Genomic DNA, 27,013 nt, shown 5'->3' on the forward strand with positions numbered 1-27,013 from the left:
GTTCTTTAGGCCGAAAGGCATGGTTACGTAGCAGTACGAACCATATGAGGTGATGAACAAGGTTGCGAGCTGATCGGACTCTTTCATCGCAATCTGGTGATAGCCTAAGTAGGCATCTAGAAAGGAGAGGATCTCGCAACCTGAGGTGGAGTCAATTATCTAGTCTATGCATGGCAAAGGAATGTGATCCTTCGGGCATGCTTTGTTGATGCACCCCCACTCATATGACATGCCTCTCCTTCGAGCAATCCAAGGTAAAAGTTAATTGGCATGACATACATCTTTGCTAAGGACATGATTAGTGCATCTAGTCACATTTTCAATTTTATTAGGACCTTTCAAGTGGTTCTATTTTATTAGGCTCATTTATGAAAATCAAATGATTTTGATGTCTATATGGTATCACTATTGCTTCTATGCTTGACTTGATCTAGTGATGGCATACAACATGTTTATGGGTTTGTAAACCTAGTGTTTAATCTAGAAAATGAGCTCTAAGTATTTAACTCAACATGGTACAAGATAACCCTTATTTGGAGGTGTGAAGAAGCTTGTCCTTGGATCAAACCAAGTTAAATATCTTTGGCAAATGATCTAGATTGGACCAAATTTGGGAAAATGATCCTCACCCCATTGATTGACATTGATAATCTCGACCCTACAAGTAATACTATCTATATTTAGAACCTTTGTGGTTATTGATGACAAAGGGAGAGAGAAACAAAGATAGTAGTAAAAATAGTGAAAAATGGGGAGAAATATCATAAAGGGAGAGAAAACATAAAGATATCTTGATATATGACATAGGGGGAGAGATATGACAAAGAAAAGGGATCAACTAAAATTTTGAGCACACAAGTAGGGGGAGCAAGCTCATGAACTTGTATGGTGCATTTGAATGTGCATTTCATATGTTTGCTTGCATGGCACAAGTATTAAATTTAAACATCCATGCTTGTGTGATGTATGCTAGTTGTAGGTTTGAGTGATAAAATAAAAAACTAGCATGCATAGGTTATCTAGATAACTTTCATTTCCAAGTGTTGTTTCCAAGTGGTATTGAGCTAACCATGGTGCTAAGGATGGTATATTGGTGCACTCCGATTGGTATCATGCTTCAAAGGTCCATCTTTTATACCTTAGCATCATTTGGTAGACATTGTCTCCTATATTTCCTATCTAAGCATATGTGCAAGCTACTATCCAAACTCTTAGCGCATATGTAGGGGGAGTAATTGCTGCCATTTGGGGTTCATGAAACTTGTCCATATCCTTTTACACATGGTAAATATGCTTGGGCAAGCAATATGGATTCAATTGAATTTCAATTCATATCTTTGTGAAAGGGTTGTCATCAATTACCAAAAAGGGGGAGATTGAAAGCTCTAGTTTGGTTTTGGTGAATTGATGAAACCCTAAGTGCTAACCTAGTTTATCAAGTAATCATGAGATAGGTAGCACACTCCAAGTGATGAAGCAAATGAAGATCATAGCATGATGATGATCAAGTGCTTGGACTTGGAAAGAAGAAAGAGAAAAACAAAAAAGCTCAAGGCAAAGGTATAAACCATAGGAGCTATTATGTTTTGGTGATCAAGACACTTAGAGAGTATGATCACATTTAGGATTGATAGCCATACTATTAAGAGGGGTGAAACTCGTATCGGAATGCGGTTATTAAAGTGCCACTAGATGCTCTAACTCATTGCATATGCATTTAGGATCTAGTGGAGTGCTAACACCCTTCAAAATGTTTGTGAAAATATGCTAACACATGTGCACAGGGTGATACACTTGGTGGTTGACACATTTGAGCAAGAGTGAAGAAGATAGAGTCGAAGAGGAGTTAGTCGCGCTGGTTACAGAGTGACCGGACGTGTCCGGTATTTGGCGACAAACTCCACAACCGGACGCATTCGATCGCCACACCGGACACGTCCGGTGTGAATTAGAAAACACAGTGTTCGGTAGAGTAGTCGATCAGATGCTGGCAGTGTCCGGTCCGGTATCACCGGACGCGTCCAGTCGAGCATGGATGCTTACTGTACTCCACCGGACGCTGAGGCTCAGCGTCCGGTCATTTTCTAACAGACGCGTCCAGTCGGCCTGGTGGTTTACTGGACTCGACCGGACTCGGTGGCTCAGCGTCCGGTCATTCATAGTTCTGCGTCCGGTCTGAGCGTCCGATCGCATGAAAGTGTAGGCTGCAACGGCTACCTTGTCTTGAACTGGACACGTGGCGGTCTAGGAGAGACCGTACGTGTCCGGTCGACCTACCGGACACGTCCGGTATTCATGACCGGAGCGTCCGGTGCTATGTCCGGTCGATTGGACCGGAGTGTCCGGTCGACGTGCAGTCAGCCCACGTTTTTGAGCCAACGGCTCTATTTCGTGGGGACTTCTATTTAAGCCCCATGGCCAGTTGAAGCTCAAACCTTTGGCCATTTTCATTGACATAGCAACCTTGTGAGCTTAGCCAAAGCCCTCCCACTCATCTCCATCATTGATTTATCATCTTTATGAGATTGGGAGAGAATCCAAGTGCATTGCTTGAGTGTTTGCATCTAGAGGCACTTGGTGTTCGTGTTTTTATGCGGGATTCGCTTGTTACTCTTGGTGGTTGCCACCACCTAGACGACTTGGAGCAGCGAGGATCGTTGAGCAGAGGGTGGTGATTGTCTCTGGCTCCGATCACGGTGATTGTGAGGGGTTCTTGACCTTTCCTCGGCAGAGAGCCAAAAGGTACTCTAGTGGATTGCTCGTGGCTTGTGTGATCCTTATCTTGTGTTGGTTGTGCGGCACCCTATTAAGGGTTTGGTATGTGAAGCCAATTAGCACATGAACCTCCAAGTGAGTGAATCGCCACAATGAGGACTAGCTTACCGGCAAGCAAGTGAACCTTGGTCAAAAATCATTGTGTTCATCATTGATTCTGAGGTGATTGGTCTTCATTGTTATTCATCCTTGTGATTGATTGGTTCCTTCATCTATACGGCGGTATAACCTTCTTGATCACTCTTTTTACATTACCGCAAACTAGTTGTCAAGCTCTTTAGTGTAGCTAGTTGTGAGAGCTTACTTGCTTGGTTGGTGTGGCTCTTTAGTTAGCCTTTGAGAGCACATTAACATAGGGTAGTGTCATAGCTATTGTGTGAATAGATACTATCTAAATTAGAATTGTGGTAGGTGACTTGCATTTTGAGTAGGCTAGCGCAACATTTGCTTCGCCTCATAATTGTCTAACCATTTTGTTAAGTGTTGTTATAGAATTTTTTATTAGGCTATTCACCCCCCCCCTCTAGCCATTAGGACCTTTCAAGTGGTATCGGAGCCGAGGTCACCGTTATTTGAGGCTTAACAACCTTCGGTGTTAAAATAGCTCAAATCAATAATACTAAGAAGTCACCCCAATTTGATGGCTCCAACTATCCCTATTGGAAGGCCAAGATGACAACTTATATCAAGTCAATCAATAGGAAGGTTTGGAAGGTGGTAGAAACAAAAATTGAGATTGAAGATCCGAAGAATCCCACCGCGGCCGAAGAAGTACTTCTCCAAAACAATGACATTGCTCTAAGTGCTATTCATGATGCAATTGATGAAAGAACATTTGAGCAAGTCAAAAATATTGAGATGGCTCATGAGGCATGGAAGAAGTTGGAAGTGTCATTTGAGGGCACTCAAGCCATGAAGGGTGCAAAGGCTTACATTCTCAAAGGAAAGTTTACAAGCTTCGAGATGAAGGAGGATGAGAGTGTGATGGAGATGTTTCATAGGATTCAAGTGCTTGTCAATGATCTCAAAGCACTTGGAGAAGAGGTGAAGGACAAGGACTTCTCCCATAAGTTCTTGAGATGTTTACCTTCAAGATTTGGTACATTGGTCACCATTCTAGTGAGAAGCGGTTTGGACACCATGACACAAAACCAAGTATTAGGAGATATAATGACTAATGATACTTATAGAGATGATGATGAGAAGGAAGAAAAGAAGGAGAAGAAAGATGACAAGAAGGATGACAAGAAGAAGAGTGTGGCATTCAAAGCCACATCATCCAAGGGCAAAGCAAAGCAAGAAACATCAAGTGAAGAAGATGATTTATGGGATGATGATGATGATGATGATGAGAAGATGACTCTCTTTGTCAAGAGATTTGGTAAGTTCATGGTGAAGAAGGGCTACCATGCTAGAAGGAAGAAGTCTTCATTCAAGAACAAAGAAGAGTCAAGAAGGTGCTTCAAGTGTGGAAGCAAAGATCATCTTGTTGCTCAATGCCCATACAATAGCGACAATGATGATGACAACAAGAAGAACAAGAAGAAGGACAAGAAGGAAAAGAAAGAGAAGAAGGACAAGATGGCATTCAAGAAGAAGAAGGGTGGTTCATATGTAGTCACTTGGGATAGTGATGCTTCCTCAAGTGATGATGATGATGATAGTGATGATAACAAGACCACCAAGAAGAAGGTTCTTGCAAGCATTGCTATCAATGAGAAGCCTTCTCTCTTTAAATCTTCATCATGCTTCATGGCTAAGGCCACTAAGGTACAATCTTGTGATGATGAAAGTGATGAAGAACATGTTGATAATAATGAACATGAAAATGAAAATGATAGTAATAGTGATGATGATGAACCTACTAAGGATGAATTATTTGACATGCTAGAAGATGCTAAAGGACACTTTGACATTAAGAGAAGGGAATGCAAGAGCTTAAATAAGGAGGTAAAAGCCCTTAAGCAAGCCCTTGATGAGCTCAAAGCAACTCATGAGAAGCTAGAGGAAGCCCATGAGAAGCTTGGCAAAGCTCACAAAAAGCTTGAAAAAGCTCATTCTTCTTTGCTTGATGAGCAAAATAAAAAGAAGCATGTTGAAACTTGTAATGTAGGTTTAACTTGTGATATAATTGATGAATCACTATCTATGCCTATCATTGTTGCTCCTACTAACCCTTCTTGTAGTACTTCCACTTCTACCTCATCTAGTAGTGATGGTCTCACTTGTAATACCTCACTAGTGGTTGAGAATGAGAACCTCAAGAAGGAGATCACTAAGCTCACTCACACCTTAGCTAAGGCTTATGGTGGTGAGGACCGCTTGCTTATGTGCTTGGATAGCCAAAGAGCTTCTCTCTACAAAGAGGGATTGGGCTATACCCCCAAGAAAGGCAAGGCGGCCTTTGCTCCTCACAAGACTAGTTTTGTGAAGAACAATGGTTGGTTTTGTAATAGTTGCAAGCAAGTGGGTCACAAAGAGCAAGAATGAAAAAATAAGAGCAAAAATGCTAATGTATCCTCCATTAAGCTTGATTCATGCTATATGCTTACTAAGGGTACAAATGGTGTGAAGGCTAAGTTCATTGGTAAACCATGGATGGGCTCAAAGAAGAAAGCCATTTGGGTACCAAAGAGCTTAGTGACTAACCTTCAAGGACCCAAGCAAGTTTGGGTACCTAAAACAAATTGATCTTCTTTTGTAGGTCAATTACAAAGCTGGAGGAAGGCATTGGGTTCTTGATAGTGGGTGCACTCAACACATGACCGGTGATGCAAGAATATTCAACTCAATCAACACCAATGGGAATGATGGTTATGATAGTATCACATTTGATGACAATGGCAAAGGCAAGGTCAAAGGGCTTGGTAAGATTGCAATATCCAATGACATGAGCATATCCAATGTGTTGCTAGTAGAGAGCTTGAATTTTAATTTGCTATCCGTGGCTCAATTGTGTGATCTTGGATTCAAATACATATTTGGGGTAGATGATGTTGAGATCATAAGTGTAGATGGCTCTAACTTGATCTTCAAAGGCTTTAGATATGAGAATCTATACTTGGTTGATTTTAATGCTAGTGAAGCTAGATTATCTACATGCTTGTTCACTAAGTCTAGCATGGGTTGGTTATGGCATAGAAGGCTTAGTCATATTGGAATGAAACAATTGAATAGATTGGTTAAACATGACTTAGTTAGAGGCTTGAAAGATGTTGTATTTGAAAAGGATAAGCTTTGTAGCTCTTGTCAAGCTAGAAAATAAGTTGGAAACACTCATCCTAAGAAAAGCATGATGAGCACTAGTAAAGCTTTTGAGTTATTGCACATAGATTTGTTTAGGCCAACACAATACACTAATATCAGTGGAAACAGATATGGCTTTGTGATAGTGGATGACTACACTAGATACACATGGGTATTCTTTCTAGTGGACAAAAGTGATGTATTTGTAATATTCAAATCATTTGTCAAGGGCATTCACAATGAGTTTGAAACAACCATCAAGAGAGTTAGAAGTGACAATGGTAGTGAGTTCAAGAACACTAGAATTAATGAGTTGTGTGATGAATTTGGAATTAGACATCAATTCTCGGCCAAGTACACACCTCAATCAAATGGCCTTGTTGAGAGAAAGAATAGAACACTCATTGATATGGCAAGGTCTATGCTTAGTGAGTACAATGTGAGTCAATCTTTTTGGGCCGAAGCTATCAACACGGCTTGCTATTGTAGCAACCGCCTCTATTATCACCGATTGAAAGAAAAGACACAATATGAGCTCTTGAATGGTAGAAAGCCCAACATTGCATATTTTTGGGTCTTTGGTTGCAAATGCTTTATCTTGAAGAAAGGCACTAGATTGGGCAAGTTTGATAAGAAATATGATGAAGGATTCCTACTTGGTTATTCCACTACAAGCAAAGCATATAGAGTTTGGAATTTGGATAGTGGTACTCTTGAGGAAGTTCATGATGTTGAATTTAATGAAACCAAGGGTTCACAAGTAGAGAATGAGAACTTGGAAGATGTTAGAGGCATTCAACTTTCAAATGCCATGAAGAACATGGATATTGGTGAATTGAGGCCTAGGCAAGTGAATAATGATGAAGATGATCAAGTACAAGTGGCTCTCATGATAATGAACAAGATCAAGTGGCTAGTACATCATCTCAACCAAATGATCAAGCAAGTGCAAGCAATCAAGTTCCAATCCTCTAACCAACCAATACTGCAAGAGATCATCCTTTAGACACTATCATTGGTGATATTTCAAGAGGTGTACAAATAAGTTCAAAATTGGCATTATTTTGTGAACACTTCTCATTTGTGTCATCCATTGAACCAAAGAAGATAGATGAAGCATTGAAGGATATTGATTGGGTGAATGTTATGTATGAAGAATTGAAAAGCTTCACAAGAAATCAAGTATGAGAATTAGTAGAGAGACCAAAGGGACACAATGTGATTGGAACCAAATGAGTCTTTAGAAACAAGCCGATCGAGGGCGCGCTTTTGACGGGTGCCAGAACAAGTGCCTCCTCATGGAGGTGTAGTACGCCGAGCCGGTCGGCGACAAAGTCTAGGATTCCAAAGAGGAAGGCCTAGGATGGCTCGAAGACGGGCGGACCCCACATCCCCATAGGTGGGAGTGCAGGAAACTCCAGTGAGCCGAAGCGAGTCATATCGCTTGAGCCCGCCATGGCGAAGGTGGCGGAAAAGTGGGCCATCTGATGACCAAAAAGTGTTGAACATACAACGTCTTCCCCACGGACAGCGCCAACTGTCGGTGTAGAAAATGACCAACATGTAAATATTTGTAGTTTTGCTGTACGTTGTGATCGGAGGTGGCCTAACACTCAATGACACAGGGTTTATACTAGTTTAGGCAACATGCCCTACGTCCAGTTTGAGTCGGTCGGTGACTTTATTCCTGAGCCTAGGTGCTCGAAGTTTGCTGTGGGGTTACAAATAGAATGGAGAAAGATGGGGGTACAAGAGGTCCAGTCGGACTCTGGTCTAAAGGGCCGAGAGTGACGGGAGCTCCGCTATGTGCTATGTTTTCGAGCGTGTGCTCGAGGTTTGAACCTAGTGGTTCTACTGTTGTGTGTTAGTGAACTGATCGATCCTCTTGTTTGGGAGAGAGCGCATCCCCTTTTATAGATGAAGGGGATGGCCTTACAAGTGAGAGGGAGAGAGTGTACGTATACTAAGTCTTGTTGCCCACGCCGTCGGGTACAAGATGATTGTAGGCGCCCATAACACTGTTAAATGTTAGATGCATGTGGGAGGTTGCGTCTTCTTCTTCTGGTATGGTAGACGTCGGTTCCTGCTGTATTGTTGATGCCAAGAGGTATGCGGGGGGTTTTACCATATTCGTCTAGTACGGTAAATACCGGCGCCCACAACACTATTGATGTCCAGAGGCATGTGGGGGAGCCTTACCGTGTTTATCTGGTATGGGAGTTGATGGCGCCCACAATACTGTAGGGAAAATGTTGGCACCTACAACACTGCTTGGGAAGGTCGCAGGGTACTGTCCTGCAGGTGTACAGGGTATGGTCCTTGGTATTGCAGTTGACTTGAGTGTCCTGCCTTACTTTCTCCGTCCGTTTCCTGGTCCTTACCGAGCGGGCGTCCTCGGTCAGTTGGTCCCAGTCGGCTCTGATTGCGTCAGTTGGAGAAGAGCTGTGAGCAGGGGTTCGGCCCATCCCCGGTTGGGGACGCGGGTCGGAGTCAGAAGTGGTGTTTGGCCAGGCCTTCCGGTTCGAGAGGCCGTCCGGAGGCGGGCCGGAGTCGGAAGCGAGGCCTTCCGATCGGAGAGGCGGGCCAGAGTCGGAAGCGGACGCCGTTCCTTCTCGGCCAGGCCTTCCGGTCGGAGATTGGATCACCCTTCTATCATGTCGTTTAGGTATTTGGGCCGGCCCATAAGTTGTGCGTCGTTTGCAACGTTGTCTGCTGGGCCGAGCCTTTGTTGGGAAGCTGGTCCATGAGGGACCCCGGGTTTATGAACCCAACACACACTATATTCAACTTAATTATTCCCTACCATAGGTTTACCTTAAGTTATCGGCATAAAGTTTATTGGTAACCTATCATATGAGATAATACTAAGATCTCAAATTGTGATTATGGAAATATATATGTTTATTTTCAATGTGCACAAAAGTATAAGTAAAAATAAATTGCATAATAGGATCATAAATGGGACATCATAAGACTAAGACAATGTCATTCTGAGATATAAATAGTTCACTATGGTGATTGGGTTCATCAAAACTTAATTTACTGTTGCAATCCTTTTATCTTGGTATATTTGGTTATTGAAGAATGGTTTTTAGAGAAAGAGCTCTATCTCCCTTTAAGAATTTCTCTAATAAGTATCAAGTAATTGTCCTATTTGATATAGAAGTGGTCTACTATAGATGCTAGGTCCAATGGTGCTTAATTGATCATTGCGATTTTTTATCTCAATATATTGTTATATTGAGAATGGATTAATAATAAAAATACTAAACCTCTCAATTAAGGGGGAGATTGTTAGATTGATCTCAGGCGGCCAATAAAGACCGAGTCAAAAGGGGTTTAACAACCACGTACTAGCTCTAAGGGCATCTTACTGTCTAATAGACAGGTCCCAGGCCACCATGAGCTTATAATAGAGAGAGGGATCTCGTCCTTCCCCCCTAAGCCGATCATCTTACTCACGGGCGACCACTACACCAACGACTCCGGCTTATGCCACATGGACTCCGGCAGCCCCACAGGACATCAGCATCATCAGGTCAGTACTAATTAAGTTCAATTAAGTGCTATGTGGCGGATTAGGTGTTCCTATAATCAGGCTAATCTAAGATATCCTAATTAAGAATTAAGAACTAGTAACAACCCCGCTATATATATGACCTGACTACTTTAGCATGCACATGTCTTTCTTTATTTGGTTTATTTATAAGTTGCTCATTATGAATAAGCTACCTCGTTTCAGAACACTTCCATTTCATGATTATATCATGGATTTGTCACGTTCAAATACCAATTTTTTTAATCCTACATTCAAAACAATTATTTGCCCAATACACACGTAACCACAGAGGCGTATAGACATAGACCATGTGCAAGTATTGGCAGCTTGCGGATAATGCAACATGCATGCTAGCAGTTGAATATTGAGAACGAGAGGTTTAAAAAAAAAAAGAATCTTGAGAACGAGCCACACATGCGCAGAGTTTTCTATAGATCGGAACGAATCAATGGAGGTAATCAGAACAATTTCAACTAGCAAATTAGTTTCCAGAGATCTGGTACTGATTCTTGTATCCATCCCCCACATGAATTTGTTAGCTACTACAACTAGCTTATGATGGGCACATAGTATTTGTTATCCATAGCACTAAAGTATGTAGTTACCTGTCTTTTGTTTTGGAGCCAGCAACTTAACTTTGTCTGTTTATATTCCTTGTTAGCGGCCTGGAGACTGCTCATCTCTCTGTTCAGTCCATAAATCGTTATACTAGCATTTATATTGGTTATGAGAATAATGGGAAATTATCTTTTGAAATCCTGTCAGTCTTCCATTTTGCTGATCAATTTTCGTGCATTCGGCAGGGAAGGGGTATCCAAGTTCTACAATGGAAAGTCTGCATCTCCTGCAAGGCTTCAAGATGCTATAATTCCTTCTCTGCTGAATGACCTTCTAATCTTCCATAGCCAGAAACACCATCCCCAAGGAAGCGTAAATTCAGTTTCAAATGGGGCAAATAGCAGAATAAAGTGGTCTTCCGTTCTTCCCTGAAGATGATGCTATGGACAGCCCCACAAACTGCAGGAGGATGACTATATCGCCCGCTGCCACAAGCAGCTCAGGATTCAGGAAGCAATGACAGCGGAACCCTATGCAGTGGAGAAGCTAGCCGAATGAATCGCCGGGGTCTTCAATATTATAAGCTGGTGTCATTAATGTTTACTTGCAGTGCAGAACAGTGACATTCTATTGCATTTGCCAAAATTCATTGGGGTCTGACCCCCATAAAAGGGCCTAGCTCCGCCCCTGACCCTATGGCCGATGCCTGCATGCTTGCTAGGCTCCATGCTTGATGAGATCGAATGTACTGGTGCAGTGGAGACTATAGATTCGACTATGCTGTTAAGCACCTGCGGAATGTACGTACTCAGGCGTATCTGCTCTAACTCACAGTTCACATAGGAGCGGTGATCAGTCGCAGCAACGGCAGCTTCCTCGCGGTATCAGCACGTGTTTTGACCTCAGTGGGTTCGGCTTTGCTATCAGAGGCGGAGGCGTTACGCGAGGGTATTCGTTTAATGCAGGAGGGAACCCGCGACCACATTGTAGTGGAGACGGATGCCCAAGAACTGGTGTCGCTATGGCAGAACATGAGCAATCACATGTCGGAGGTGGCGGCGATTCTGAAATATGTGTTGAGACGATGCTGGAGGGTCTCACGTCCTAACTTCACTGCTTACCTTTGTGCCCAACATTCTTTAGCTATGTTACAAGATTTTGTATGGCTTTCTCCCCCTAGCTTAATTGTCTGCAATTTGATTGTAATAACTCTATTTAAGTAACGAAGCGTGGTTTTAAAAAAACAAACAGTGAAGGCAGCAAATCTCCTAAGCTGGTAAAACAGTGGCGGGCTTTGCTGTGGTATCCAAATGACTATGAGCCGTTTATTGATTTCGATCGGATGGTCACGATTAACGGTTACCTTCTAGGAGGCAATAGGTGAAATGTATATTTATTATTTTTTATTTTATTAAATAAGATAAATAAGGAAAGTTTTAGGTATAGAAAATCTTTTTCCAAGATATGATTGATACATCCGTGATTGATAGATATGGTAAACCTTTTTTATTTTATAACTTTGGACTTGATATATTTTGATTTTGATTTTCATTAATTTTTTAGTGTGTGTATGCATTTTAGGTGAGAGTGGATACGCGACATGATTTTTACCATGTGTATGCAAAATTTTTAGCGTGACACATTAAAGATTTATGTGCAATATGATTTGCATGTGCGTGCTTGTGTTAGCGTGTGTATGCATTTTAGGTGGATACGTGACATGCATGCATATTATTAGCATGTGTATGCGTGTTAGGTGGGTGGGTAACGTGTTAGTGCATACTAGTATAATGCCCGTGTTAACGCCACGGTTTTATTTTAGGAATGCATATAAAAACAACCAATGTTTTTTTTTCATAGTTCAACTTTTATATAATTGTATTTGAGCATGTATACAATCTGGAAAACACTTTTGCACCATGGCTTCCTCCTCGCCTCCACGAAGGGCGTGAGCGCGGGCGATCGGGGCGATCGGGACGCTGACAGCAGGCATGCGGCACGCACGTGTCTAGTATTGCTCGACAACTATATAAGCGGGAGCACCTTACAGAGAAGAATGTGAGGTGCCTCCTATGTTAGGACTTAGGACCATCTAGCACTGTTGAAAATGTCAATTGTGATTAACCAATTCTATTATGCTCTAAAGATCACTTATTTCCTATTTGGATTAGTTAAAGTTCAAACAATTTCAACACGTAAAAAACATTAATGTTATTCATTATATACAAAATCACCTATATATACAAAATATAAAAACTTCTAATCTGTCTATGATATCAAATCAAACATGCAAAAAATATATGTGCTACACGAAGACGATAATCAGCCGACGAGATGCTCACTCACTCCGTATCAGCCTTGTGTGCACTCGCTCCATATCAGGTATCAAGTTTAGAATAAAATCAAGTTAATAGCATAGAAAACCAGTTAATCTTATCAAATTTGTTATCGAGTTTTATTCTAGACTTCACATGAATAAAGCAAGCGTACCTGCTGATGAGTAATGACGCTGCTAAATATCCCTAACACCCTTCATGAATCTGCATTGCAAAACAGAATATAGCATCAGTAACTATCCACTATGTGCATGAATCTAATGGCATGACAACCTAGAGAAAAAGAAGCAAGGGGATAAGCAAGAATTAGGACACCATCCACTGCCACGAACAAAGTAAAAAATTCATATAAACAAGCAAATCCAACAGGGGCTAATATTATGGACAACCAGATTTTTTTAGCTCACCAAAAACAGTACGAGCTCCAAGAGGAGCTGATAAAGCATCCTGAATTTGAGTAATACGATAACAATCATACAAGGGGCCAATGGATGATCTGCTATCAATATGTTATCTGTAATATGTTAATTTGATAATCGATATTGTATCTTGGAGAGCCAGAAACAGAGTATAATTTATTTCTTTCTGCTTCATTTCGGTGAGCTATATATTGGCATTGTCTGTCATACTATACAAAAACACTAATATATTATTCATCACATAAAAGCATACTTGTTAAGATTGGCGTCACATACATATATTTTTATCCCCAATAAGCAGCTGAGTGATTCGATATAGCTTGCAACCCACACTCTCTACTGTACCACTGAACACTCCCTCCAATCCAGTCGTCCAGGTAAGATAGATTACCTTGTCGAGTAGGCTCGAGGTGTTGCCTCGCTTCAGCATGGCAGCGGCCAGACAAGCGACGTCCTCGCGTCACCACTTGACCAGTCGAGACGCTGGCGTTGGGCCACAACCGCAAACTCATTTGGCTTCAAGCCATGCATAGTGATCTTGATGATACATTTGTGGCACCATACAATCACCAGCTTGGGCATAGCAAGTCAACATTGTAGACCATGCAACAACATCCTTCTGATCAATCATTTTGAATATAGAAAGAGCTTCTTCAGTGCTGCAAAGCTTCGAGTAAGATGCCAGAAGTGCAGTTCCAACAATTGGTGTATACCGGTAGTTTGTCTTGATCACCTGAGCTTGAATTTGGAGAGGTATGCGGGCCACTGTTGCTATCATAATTGTCGAGTAGGTGAAATCATTCAGAGCAACACTATGTTCTCTCATTCTGAGATCCTGGCATCAACAAGCCAACGAATAACTGAACTAAACCATTTTTGAAACCTACTTACAGAGTTTCAAGCAATGAACAACCACCAATCTCAGCATCTGAAATTAATACGAGGAAATAATGCACCATCACTACATTGAGACAACACATGGCAGACTGCCGATGGCCGCGACAAAGTGATGTTGTCACAGACACATAGCACGCCACACCACGAGCAGAAGCCCTGCGATGAGCCGTCACCGAGCCAATCGTACAGCGCGTTGCCACCGCCACGAAAAATTTTCTTGATCACCAGCAGTGTTGCACCTGGATTAGTAAAAGCAACATCAGAAGAATAATAAGCAAAATCAATTTAATAGAAAAACCAGAGCAAGCACATCACAAGCAAGACCAAGCACCCGTGGCCTTCCCCTGAATCTTGTCTATCTGCTCTCTTGAGCACTGCAAAACCTACCGCCCGTAAAACCTCTGCGGGGACCGAACTCCTCCACAGGAAGCCGGCTGGGAACCAATCGTCACCTATAGTCGTTGGCGACGACGGCGGCAGGACATGGATGAGATCAGGTGGATGGTGGATTAGCGATTTGCATCTGTGCCAATGGATCAAAGAAGGGGGATGCCGGTCCTGCGCGACGTGTGCCGTGATGAGCACCCACGCATCACGCTCCTCCAGCGGGTGGCGGCGGAGGAGAAGGCACTGCGCCCTGCCCTCGGTAGCGGCGGCGCAGGGTGGGCAGACAAAGGCATGGAAGATCGAGGTTTTGCTGGGGCTGGGGGATAACAGGGAAGACGGAGATTGCGCGCAAGGGTGGGGTGGAGCGGTGAAGTGGGGAGATCGGGGGTGGGAGATCCAGAGAATATCGGCCGTCGGATGTGGCAGGGTAAGGAGAGAGAATGAGTGAGAGTTAATTTGGTGCGTACATTTTTAATATCATCTTTTTCTGTGTGTGTTTTGTGAGGTGGATGTAGTTTAGGTCATGACTGTAGAGGTGGGATTTATTTGGTAGCTGTAGGATAATTTGAAGTGGTGTATTATAGGGGTAGAGATAGAGAAGAGATAGAGATAATGTAATTTCATTTGTAACTTTAGAATTTGATAAAAAAATATGTTTGTAACATTAGGATTTGATAAAAGTTTCTATGTTATATATTAATTTAGTGACATTTTGTTTAATTGCTGCAAACTCTAATACAGATAAAAACTATATTAATATATCGATATTTCGCTGGAAACATCACATGTATTATATGTATATATGAATCGAATAGTTCAAATTAAATTTATATTTGGATATCAACTTGATTTTGAAAACAACAAATATCCACTTACTTTATCTATTATATTAGTGGCCGCGTGATTAGTCCGTGATTAGGGGAGTCGGCTTGCATGTGGGGAATCGACATGCATGTCTTCATCGATTTCCCTCCCATCATTAGGGGAATGTGGCGAGATTTTATTTTGTTTTCCTGGATTTTTTAATTTATTAAGTGATTTATAAAATGTGAAAAATCAATGGCTTAGATTGATTTGAAATATTACCTCCTGGGAGGTAAAGTTCGTACCTTAGCATTGCCCAACAATGGCACGGGCATGCATTCTGATGTGCTGACATGTTGGCGTCCCTAGACACTCAATTGAAAGCTCATTTTTATTTTTGGAAAATGCACGGGGCATGCTTTCAATGAAGGGAATCTCTATTACGCGACTGTCGCGCTCCAACGAACCTGCTCCCACCCACCTTCTTTCTCCCGCTCATGCCCGCACCGGAGACGAAGAAGAAGATGACGCATGTTAGGGTTTTGGTGGCGACAAGGTTAGGGTTCTGCTCACCGGTGGCCTTAGAATGAGGATTTGGGGTGGGGAGACGACCGCAACACGGCGATGGTGGCAGGACAGACGATGGAAGGGCGGGGCGGCGAGAGATGGCGGTTGGGCGGGGTTGGCGGCGGGGACATCGCGGTGATGCTCGGTGGCAAGCTGCTGTGATTAGGGTGGGCAGGGTCGAGGGCGGGGGCGGGTTGCGGGGGTGGGTTGCGGGTGGCGCAGCGAGGTGGCAAGTCGCCAACTGCTGGTGGTTGGGGTAGGGGTGAGGATGAGGACGATGTCGGCGAGCCTCCATGAGATTAGGGGAGGGCAAGGTCAAGGGACAAGGGCAGGAGGTGGGCGGGTGGCGAGGCGACGGGAGCCGCCAGCCGTCGGTGGTGAAGGGTGGGAGAGGGGGTGGAGGAGGGCGAGCGTAGGGAGGTAGAAAAAGGCGAGGGAGAAGGTGTCGCAATGAGGAAGGCTAAAAGGTCCTAATAGCTAGAGGGGGTGAATAGCCTATTAAAAATTTCTACAACAACACTTAACAAAACCGGTTAGACAATTATGAGGCGAAGCAAGTGTTGCGCTAGCCTACTAAACTGCAAGCCACCTACCACAATTCTAGTTTCTATAGTTTCTATCCACACAATGGCTATGTCACTGCACTAAGTTAGTGTGCTCTCAAAGACTAACTAAAGAGTCACACTAACCAAACTAATAAGCTCTCACAACTAGCTAGACTAAAGAGCTTGATAACTAGTTTACAGTAATGTAAAGAAAGAGAGTAAGATGGTTATACCACCATGTCGAGGAATGAACCAATCAATCATAAGAATCAATATCAATGAAGACCAATCATCTTGGAATCAAATGATGACACAATGATTTTTTATCGAGGTTCACTTGCTTGCCGGCAAGCTAGTCCTCGTTGTGGTGATTCACTCACTTGAAGGTTCATACGCTAATTGGCATCACACGCCAAACCCTCAATAGGGTGCCGCACAACCAATACAAGATGAGGATCACACAAGCCACGAGCAATTCACTATAGTATATTTTGGCTCTCCGCCGGGGAAAGGTCAAGAACCTCTCACAATCACCACGATCGGAGCCGAAGACAATCACCAACCTCCGCTCAACGATCCTCGTTGCTCTAAGACGTTTAGGTGGCGGCAATCACCAAGAGTAACAAGCGAAACACGAACACCAAGTGCCTCTAGATACAAACACTCAAGCAATGCACTTGGATTCACTCCCAATCTCACAAAGATGATGAATCAATGATGGAGATGAGTGGGAGGGCTTTGGCTAAGCTCACAAGGTTGCTATGTCAATGCAAATGGAAGAGAGTGAGCTAGAGCCGGCCATGAGGCTTAAATAGAAGCCCCCACGAAATAGAGTCGTTGTACCCTTTTCACTGGGCACTGCTCAGGGTGACCGGACGCTCCGGTCATATCGACCAGACGCAGGACCCCAGCGTCCGGTCGCCCGATGCTTGCCACGTGTCATCGGCTTCAAACGTTGATCGCTCAATCTCAACGGTCATCAGTACATTTAAGTAGTGACCAGACGCGCTGCTCAAAGTGACTGGACGCACCAACACCAGCGTTCGATCGTTTCCAGTAAGGTACCAGAAGCGAAAATTCACGACCGGACGCGTCCGGTCATGCTCGACTAGACTCACCCAGCGTCCGGTCACTCAACGTCTCCCCTATGCGCTGTATATGTCATCATACATCATACTGACCGGACTCAGACCCTGAGCGTCTGGTTATTTCTCGCGTCAGCGTCAGGTCATGAGATCGAAACCGCACGCTCACTGCCACCACTGACCGGACGCGTTGGTCCTACCGAGACCAGTGTCCGGTCACTTATAGTGACCTCCGTCTTTTCTGTATAGAGCGTCGATGGCACAGTCGGACTGTCCGCACTCTACGAGCAGGCACTCCGTCGGTGAAGTTCCTAACCCTTGCTCAAATGTGCCAACCACCAAGTGTATCACCTTTGTGCACATGTGTTAGCATATATTTCATAAATGTTTTCAAGGGTGTTAGCACTCTACTAGATCATAAATGCATATGCAATGAGTTATAGCATCTAGTGGTACTTTGATAACCGTATTTCGATACGAGTTTCACCCCTCTTAATAGTACGACTATCAATCCTAAATGTGATCACACTCACTAAGTATCTCGATCACCAAAACAAAATGGCTCCTACTATTTATACCTTTGTCTTGAGCCTTTTGTTTTTCTCTTTCTTCTTTTCAAGTTCAAGCACTTAATCATCACCATGGCATCACCATCATCATGTTATGATCTTCATTTGCTTCACCACTTGGAATGTGCTAACTATCTCATGATCACTTGATAAACTAGGTTAGCACTTAGGGTTTCATCAATTCACCAAAACCAAACTAGAGCTTTTAAAGGCGGAGCACGCGGTCGCGCGTTATTGTAGTCCTTCAACTTGAATGAAGCAACTCGTCGACGGTCCAATACACTGGTCAAAACCATAGGGCATAGACCATAGACTATCTGCAAATTGAATATCGAGAACGCGTCTCATGAGCAGAGTTTTCTATTAGCAAATTACTCCATCAGTTCTAAAATATCTGTCGTTTTCGCTTTCCGAGAAACAACTTTAACAAAATATATATTAAAAATATTAATATTTTTGGTACATAATTGGTATTATTAGAAAGATCTATGAATCTAGTTTTTTAATAAATTTATTTGGAGATACAGAAGTTGCACGTATTTTCTATAAATTGAGTTAAACTTATGGCACAGAAACCAAAAAGCGATAGATAATTTGAGACAGAGGGAGTATATACTTTTCTAAATTAGCACCGATCTATGTAACGAACCTAGATAACTGAATGGAGTTTGGGAGGAAAACGTAGCAAGAATCTAGGAAGAACAGGATTGAACTCGACTGAATCCCGAGGGGGAGGATTTCATTAGACGGGGAATTTAGAGTTCTGTTCTTCAATGCCGTTACAGGGGAGCGTCCTGGCTTATAACTGCCGCCAGGCGCCGACACAACCACACCATGAGCGAACCATGGCCCAATACGCGTACACGGCCCATGGCCCGCTACCAGTACTACGCTTGCCTAGGCCCATGGCCATAACATCTTCCCTCACTTATCGACAGCTTGTCCTCAAGCTGTATCAACTGATAGATGCTTCGACATACAGTCAACATCCTCCTATGTCGCCATATCTACTGGTAATCTGTGCCACTGCACCAGTAACTGTGTACTGTCCTTAGCACCTCGAAGGATCGAGCGCTGTTTCAAAATCTTCTGAGGACATAAAACCCGATCAGGATCAGAACTGACCGTAGCAAGATCAGAGCTTTCCAGAGTTGATGAGGGCACATGGCCTTTGAGCTGCGACACATGTACCACCGGATGAAGCTTGGCACCCACTGGCAGATCCAGTTTGTATGCTACCTTCCCTATCCTCTGCAATATCTTGTATGGCTCATAAAATCTGAAAGACAGTTTCTAATTTGATCGGTTGGCAATAGTTGACTGAACATACGGCTGTAGTTTCAGAAATACTGAATCACCCTTAGCAAACTCACGTTCTGATCTTTTCTTGTCAGCCTAAGATTTCATCCAATGCTAAGCTCTAAGCAGCTGTTGCTTAACCAATTGAGATAGCAGTTCATGGTCAGTCAGCCACTGTTCCAAATCCAGCACAGCACTTAACTGCATATTTGCAATGCCGAGTTGGCGAGGTGTGTACCCATACAGAACCTCAAATGGCGATTTACCCAATGCTGAATGTATTGAAGTGTTATACCAGAATTCGGCCATCGATATCCATTTGCTCCATTGCCTAGGACAGGAACGGACGGTGCACCTCAAGAAACCTTCAACACATTGATTCAACCGCTCTGTCTGTCCATCCGTCTACAGATGATATGATGAACTTATCATAAGCTTTGTGTCTGACAATCTAAACAGTTGCTGCCATACAGAGCTTGTAAATACCCTATCTCTGTCTGAGATAATAGTCTTTGGCAACCCATGCAGCTTATAAACATGATTCATGAATAGCTGGGCAACTTGGAGTGCTGTGAATGGATGTTTGAGAGGAATAAAGTGACCATACTTGCTGAACTTATCAATCACCACCAACAGTGAGTTGTAATGGTTAGAAGTTGGAAGACCTTCTATGAAATCCATGCTAATAACCTTCTATGAAATCCATGCTAATAACCTCCCAGGCTTGATCAGGTATGGGCAAAGGTTGAAGGAGGCCAGGTGATTTAATCCTCTCAGTCTTAGCCTGTTGACACACCTGACATCCTTTAACAAATTCTTGGACAGGCTATTTCATATTGGGCCAAGCAAACAGTTGCTTAATTCTTGCATATGTAGCACTGATCCCTGAGTGACCCCCAATACCACTATATAATGCATAGCAATCAAAATGTGCTGTTGAGCAGTGGTGTTATTGCCTACCCATACCCTGCCTTTGTATCTGAGGACTCCCTCTTTCAAGGTGTAGTCCTGATGAGCTTTAGGAAAGACAGCTAATTCCATTATCAGCTGCTTGGCTTGATCATCTTCCTCATAGCCTTCTTTTAGTTTCTGTATCCATGTAGGAATGCACTCTGAAATTGCCTGTATTTCTGTTGATGGTGCACACCTAGATAAGGCATCAACAGCTTTATTTGTTGCCCCTTTCTTATACTGAATGACATATTGCAAATCCATGAGCTTCATGAGAGCTTTATGTTGCAATTTAGTAGCTACTCTTTGTTCAGTGAGGTGCTGCAAGCTTCTGTGATCAGTCCTGATGACAAAGGGCTGATGCTGAAGATATGATCTCCACTTCTCAACTGCTAACAGAATTGCCATGCACTCTTTTTCATAAACTGACAGAGCCTAATGCCTGGGACCTAAGGCCTTACTCAGATAAGCCACTGGGTGTTGATTTTGCATCAGAACAACCCCATACCCATGTCACTGGCATCTGTCTCAATTACAAATTGCTTGGCAAAGTCTGGTACAGCTAGGACAGGAGCAGCTATCAACTATTGCTTGAGTGTTTGAAATGCTGTTTCAGCAGTTGCAGTCCATTGAAATGGCATATTCTTTGTGAGAAGATCAGTCAGTGGTCTTGTGATCATGCCATAGTGCTTAATGAACTTTCTATAATATCCAGTCAATCCCAAGAATCCTCTTAACTGTTTGACTATTTTTGGTGTTGGCCACATACTCACTTCCTGAATTTTTGAACTGTGTGTTGCCACTCTAGCTTCGGAAATAATATGCCCCAAATATTCAACAGTTTTCCTGGCAAAAGAACACTTAGACTTTTTGATAAAGAACTGGTGTTGCTCAAGTATTTCAAACACCTTTTGTAAAAGAGCCACATGCTGTTCTAAGGTTTCTGTATACACCAGAATATCATCCATAAATATCAGGACTCCCTTCCTAAGCAATTCTGCAAAAATCTCATTCATGAAGCTTTGAAAGGTTGCTGATGCATTTGTGAGGCCAAATGGCATGACCAGAAACTCAAAGAGACCATTATGGCTTATGAATGCTGTCTTATACTCCTCTCCTGTAGCCATGCAAATCTGGTGATACCCAGATGTGAAGTCTAGCTTAGTGAACCACTTTGAACCAGCTAGTTCATCCACCACAGGCATAGGATGCTTATGCTTGACTGTTATTGCATTCAAGTGTATGTAGTCAATGCAAAAGCGCCATGTTCCATCTCCTCTCCTCCTCCTCCTCCTCCTCTCTTTCTCCTCCTCCTTCGGCGGCGTGGCGCGGGGGGCGGCGCGGGCGCGGGCGGGGGCGGTGGCGCTGGCACGGTCAGCGTGCGTGTGTGCGTGTGTGCGGTGTGTGTGGGCCGGTTGGGCCACCGGGTTAAATCCCCCTTTGTCGAGTGCCCCCGATCTGGCACTCGACAAAGTATTTTTTAATTTTTTTAATTCTCTGCCGAGTGCACCTGGCCTGGCACTCGGCAAAGAGGTTTTTTTTTAAAAAAAACCTTTGTCGAGTGCCCATAATCTGGCACTCGGCAAAGTATTTTTTTAAATTCTTTGCCGAGTGCCACCCGGCCTAGCACTCGACAAAGAGGGGTATTTTTAATTTTTTTTTTAAATTTTTTGTCGAGCGCCAAACGCAGACACTCGGCAAACTGTTTTTATTTTTTTTCTTCCTGCCCCCAAACTTTTTCTGTAGTCCTCATACAATACCTGGTACTCCATGTTCCAATGTGGCACATTTCTCGAACTTTTTCTATATTTCTTTAATTTATTTCATTTAATTGAATTTTCTTGGATAATTCAAATTATAACGGCTAGTCATTCGAATAATAAAAAAATGAATGGAAAAATGATATTCATGTTGTTTAGTATAATGTGAGGCTATATGTAGGAACAGATCACCAATTTCGAACATCTTATTCATGAAACATGACCACGAACTTGTGGTCGAGTTATTTTTAAATTCTATAAAAAGCAAACGAAGTCCAAAAATCATGAAACTTATCAAGATGTCATGATATCATATGTGGAGGCTATGATAAAAAATTAAGGAGGTTTCGCGCAAGTTTGTCATGTACGATGCTTACCACCTCGTCGGCCTCTTCATGAAATCATGAAACTTCTTTGGAGATTCTTCGGTTTGCAAGCATCGTACGTGACAACTTGCGTGAAACCTTCTTAAATTTTTATCACAGCCTCCACATATGATATCATGATATCTTGACAAGTTTCATGATTTTCGGACTTCGTTTGCTTTTTATAGAATTTAAAAACAACTCGACCGCAAGTTCATGGTCATGTTTCATGGACAAGATGTTCGAAATTGATGATATGTTCCTGGATACGGACTCACATTATACTAAATAACATGAATATTATTTTTTCATTCATTTTTTTCATTATTCAAATGAGTAGCGGTTATAATTTGAATTATCCAAGAAAATTCAATTAAATGAAATAAATTAAAGAAATATAGAAAAAGTCCGAGAAATATGCCACATTGAAACATGGAGTACCGGGTATTGTATGAGGACTGTAGAAAAAATTTGGAGGTCAAAAATGAAAAAATATGGTTTGCCGAGTGTCAAAAAATGACACTCGGCAAATCGCCGCTTTGCCGAGTGTCAGGAGAAGACACTCGGCAAAGGGTTAACGGCGGCTACCGGCCGTTAACGGCGGTGGCCCTTTGCCGAGTGTTCTGGTTTGCCGAGTGCCCGACACTCGATAAATCACATCTTTGCCGAGTGGGCACTCGGCAAACCACCTCTTTGCCGAGTGCCGGTTGTTTGCCGCGTGCTTTCTCTCTGGCACTCGATAAATAGTCTCTTTGTTGAGCGTTCGATAAAAAGCACTTGGCAAAGTATAGGATATTCGGCAAAGAAGCCATCGCCAGGGTCCTCCTACATTGTGCACGTCGCGCCCAGGCACGCGCCGTGGTCCTCACGTCCACGCTTGCTCTCCCGTGCCTACACCTCCTTCCTGCGCGACCATCTGCCCACGCACCTGCAGCAGCCGGAGCCCAGGCTGCACTACTCCTACACGCACGCCGCCACGGCCTTCGCGACCGGGCTGACGCGTCGCCAGGCTGACCACCTCGTGACCCTGTCTTCCGTGCTCGCCGTCGTCCCCGATGTGTTGTATCGGACGCACACCACCCAGACACCGTCGTTCCTCAGCCTCTCGTCGACCGAGCCGGGTGGCCTCCTCCCGTCGTCGAACTGAGCTTCGGACGTGGTGATCGGCATCATCGACAACGGCGTCTACCCCAAGGACGCCCCCGCCCGCCAAGTTCCGCGGCAGCTGCGTCTCGGCGCCGTCCTTCAACGCCACGGTGTACTGCGACAACAAGCTTGTTGGCGCCAAGTCCTTTTACAAGGGCTACGAGGCAAAGTATGGCCCGATCGATGAGGCTCTCAAGTCGTTGCTCGACACCAAAGACCACGGCACGCACACCGCCTCCACTGCCGCCGGTTCCGCCGTCAGGGACGCCTCCTTCTTCAGCTACGCCAAAGGCAAGGCCGTCGGCATGGCCCCGGGTGCGCGCATTGCCGCATACAAGGTACTCTGGAACAATGGATGCATGGGCGCTGACGTCCTCGCGGCGTTTGACGAGGCCATCAAGGACGAGGTCGACGTCATCTCCTTCTCGATCTGCGCCAATGGAAACCCGCCAAAGTTTTACCGAGACCACAATGTCGTGGGCGCGTTCAGGGCTGTCAGCCAGGGCATCGTCGTTTCTGTGTCCGCAGGCAACGAGAGCCCCGGTGAGTCTACCGTCAAGAACAGCGCGCCATGGTTTATCATGGTGGGGGCGTCAACCATCAACCACCAGTTCCCAGCGAACGTCGTTCTCGGCAGCGGCGAGATCTTCACCGGCACTTCCCTCTATGCCGGTACGCCGCTTGGTTCAAGCAAGATACCGTTAGTCTACGGAGGAGACATGGGATGGTTCAAGCAAGATACCGTTAGTCAACGGAGGAGACATGGGATCAGAAGTATCGCCGGTAAGATTGTTGTTTGTGACCCTGGCGATGGAGCAGCGCAAGGAGAAGCTGTGAAGCTAGCAGGGGGAGCCAGAGCAATCATCGGTACCCGACTACCGAGTTCACGATCTTAGAGCTGGCTTACAGCCGGCCTGGCTTGTTACCACGAGCTTGTGCTCCCACAGGTTCCAGGTTCATCGGAGCTACAACATATAAGGTTTTTGGACCTTACTCAACCCACAACATATAAGGCCTTTGGGCCTTACTCAACCCAAAAGACTAGCCTTATAAGTGAGTGTTCTCCTAGAGCTACAACATATAAACTCAACCCAAAAGACTAGTCTTATAGGTGAGGGTTCTTCCACCTTATATTGTGCTACTCTATTATCGCTACATGATGTGGGACTAAACCTAACATTCTCCGATTTTTTTATCGGGTTTAGCTTTTCTAGTTTTTTTTTACCTTGGGCTCATGATACCAATTGTTGGAACCAGTGATGACCACCGAGTTCACGGTCTTGGAGCTGGCTTACAGCCGTCCCGGCTCGTTACCCGGCTCGTTACCACGAGCCTGCGCTCCCACAGATCCCAGGTCCACCGGAGCTACAACATATAAGGTCTTTGGGCCTTTCCAACCTAAAAGACTAATCTGATAGATGAGGGTTTCTTCCACCTTATATGTTGTGCTCCTTCACCATCGTTACCCGACGTGGAACTAAACCCCAACAACGTTCGCCGCCGCCAAGGAGATTAAGAAGTACATAGGAGCGAATGCATCCCCCGTCGCGATGATCGTGTTCCTCGGCACTGTCACCGGCAGGACGCCGTCATCGCCAAGAATGGCATCCTTTTCCAGCCGTGGTCCGAACCTCCGGGCGCCAGAGATCCTCAAGCCAGACATCACCGCCCCAGGAGTGGACATCCTGGCTGCCTGGACCGGCGAGAACTCACCCTCGGAGCTCGTCAGCGACACGAGGCGAGTGAAGTTCAACATCATATCTGGCACGTCCATGTCGTGCCCGCATGTTAGCGGCATCGCCGCGCTGCTCCGGCAGGCGCGGCCCAAGTGGAGCCCGGCCGCGATCAGGTCCGCCCTGATGACCACTGCGTACAACGTTGATAACGCCGGCGACGTGATCAAGGACAAGTCCACCGGCCAGGCATCCACGCCGTTCGTCAGTGGATCCGGCCATGTGGATCCTAACCGCGCCCTCGAGCCGGGACTGGTGTACGATGCTGGCGCCGACGACTACGTCTCCTTCCTGTGCGCGCTCGGTTACACCGCTGAGAAGATCGCCATCTTCACGAAGGAGAGGACTGACTGTTAGCGCAAGGCCTCCGTTGGCGACCTCAACTACCCGTCCTTCTCGGTGGTATTCGGCTCCGACAAGAAAGAGGTCCAGCAGCACCGTGTCGTGCGCGATGTTAGGAGCGAAATCCTAGTCGGGTACACGGTCAGCGTCACTAGCCCCGCCGGCGTGCACGTCACGGTGAGTTCACAGACTCTGCTGTTCAGCGCGTTGCAGCGGACGCTGAAGTACGAAGTCGCTTTCACGCCGCTAAAAGGGGAGAACGTGACCGAGAAGCACAAATTCGGATCCATCGTGTGGAGCGGCGGCAAGCACAAGGTGACAAGCCCCATTGCCATCACCTGGCCAGTGAACCAGCAGAGCCAGGTGGCAGCAATGTGATTCAACTATATGTGTGAGTGACCTGGCTACTTTTGTGTGCGCATGTCTTGCTTTGTTGTAAGCAGCAGATGAGCTGACTATGAATAGAGTCTGTCTATCATGTACTCGGGTGTTTCAAAAGATGTTGGCACCAGTGTGTCACATCTCTTCAAATCACTCGATTCTACCGAACCAAGAAGACCGAGTGTTTCAGGGCTAGGAAACACTCGATTTCCATTAGCACATGATCCACATCTAAGGGACTAAATATAAAAGATCAATAAAGGCAAAAATCAAAATAAAAAATAGAAAAATAAAAAAATTAGATTAACAAAACAAATCAACAGATTATTTCTATGAAAAACAAATTAGAAGAGTTTAAAAAAAAGCAAAGAAAACATACAAAATTAAAATAAATATGCTAAACAAATTAACAGATTATTTCTATCGAAGGCAAATTGGAAGAATTTAAAAAAAAATCAAATAAAACAAACAGATTTCATAACAAAAGGAAAAAAAATGAACAATCAGTTTACACCAGTTAAACATAAAACTTACCCCTAAAACAAAATAGTAAAATTTGTTCCACTAAGATGCAATCTGCCAAAGTAACGAGGCCTCGTTTAGTTCCTCCTTAAAAGTTTACACCTTATTTCATCGAATGTTTAGACACATGTATAGAGTATTAAATATAGACTAAAAAATAACTAATTGTACAGATTGCGACTACTTTATGAGACGAATCTTTTAAACCTAATTAGTCCATGATTTGACAATAAGTGCTACAGTAACACATGCACTAGTGATGAATTAATTAGGCTTAATAAATTAGTCCCACGGTTTATTGATTCTATAATTTATTTTTTTATTAGGGCCTCTTTGGCACGGCTTATGCCGGCTTCGGCTTCATCTATTTTGCGCAAATCGAGGCACGGTAGCGTGAAACCGTTTTATAAGTCAGGATTAAAATGAACTAGAAGCCGAAAAAAGTCAGTTTTTCTGGCTTCACCGGTGAAGCTGTTTTGAATGAGCCGTGGCAAATGAGGCCCCCTTTGGCACGGCTCATCCAAAATGGCTTCACCGGTGAAACCAAAGCCGGTGAAGCCAGAAAAACTAGCTTTTTTTGGCTTCTAGCTCATTTTAACTTCGACTTACAAAACGACTTTATGCTATAGTGCTTCGATTTGCACAAAATAGATAAAATCAAAACCAATATAAGCCGTGCCAAAGAGACCCTCAGTATCAAAGCCTCTCATCAGACGTCACATCCAACACTTTACGCGTGGATCTCAGCACCACCTGATGAGGTGCCT

The 27,013-nt window shown here is 44.1% G+C and overlaps 1 pseudogene; it reads left to right on the forward strand.

Annotated features, from left to right (window-relative positions):
• Positions 1–14,339: 14,339 nt before the first annotated feature.
• On the forward strand, positions 14,340–25,721 carry LOC136470668 (subtilisin-like protease SBT1.4; annotated as a pseudogene).
• The last annotated feature ends 1,292 nt before the right edge of the window (positions 25,722–27,013 follow it).

Source organism: Miscanthus floridulus, chromosome 8 (genome assembly GCF_019320115.1).
Source record: "Miscanthus floridulus cultivar M001 chromosome 8, ASM1932011v1, whole genome shotgun sequence".
Taxonomy (NCBI): Eukaryota; Viridiplantae; Streptophyta; class Magnoliopsida; order Poales; family Poaceae; genus Miscanthus; species Miscanthus floridulus.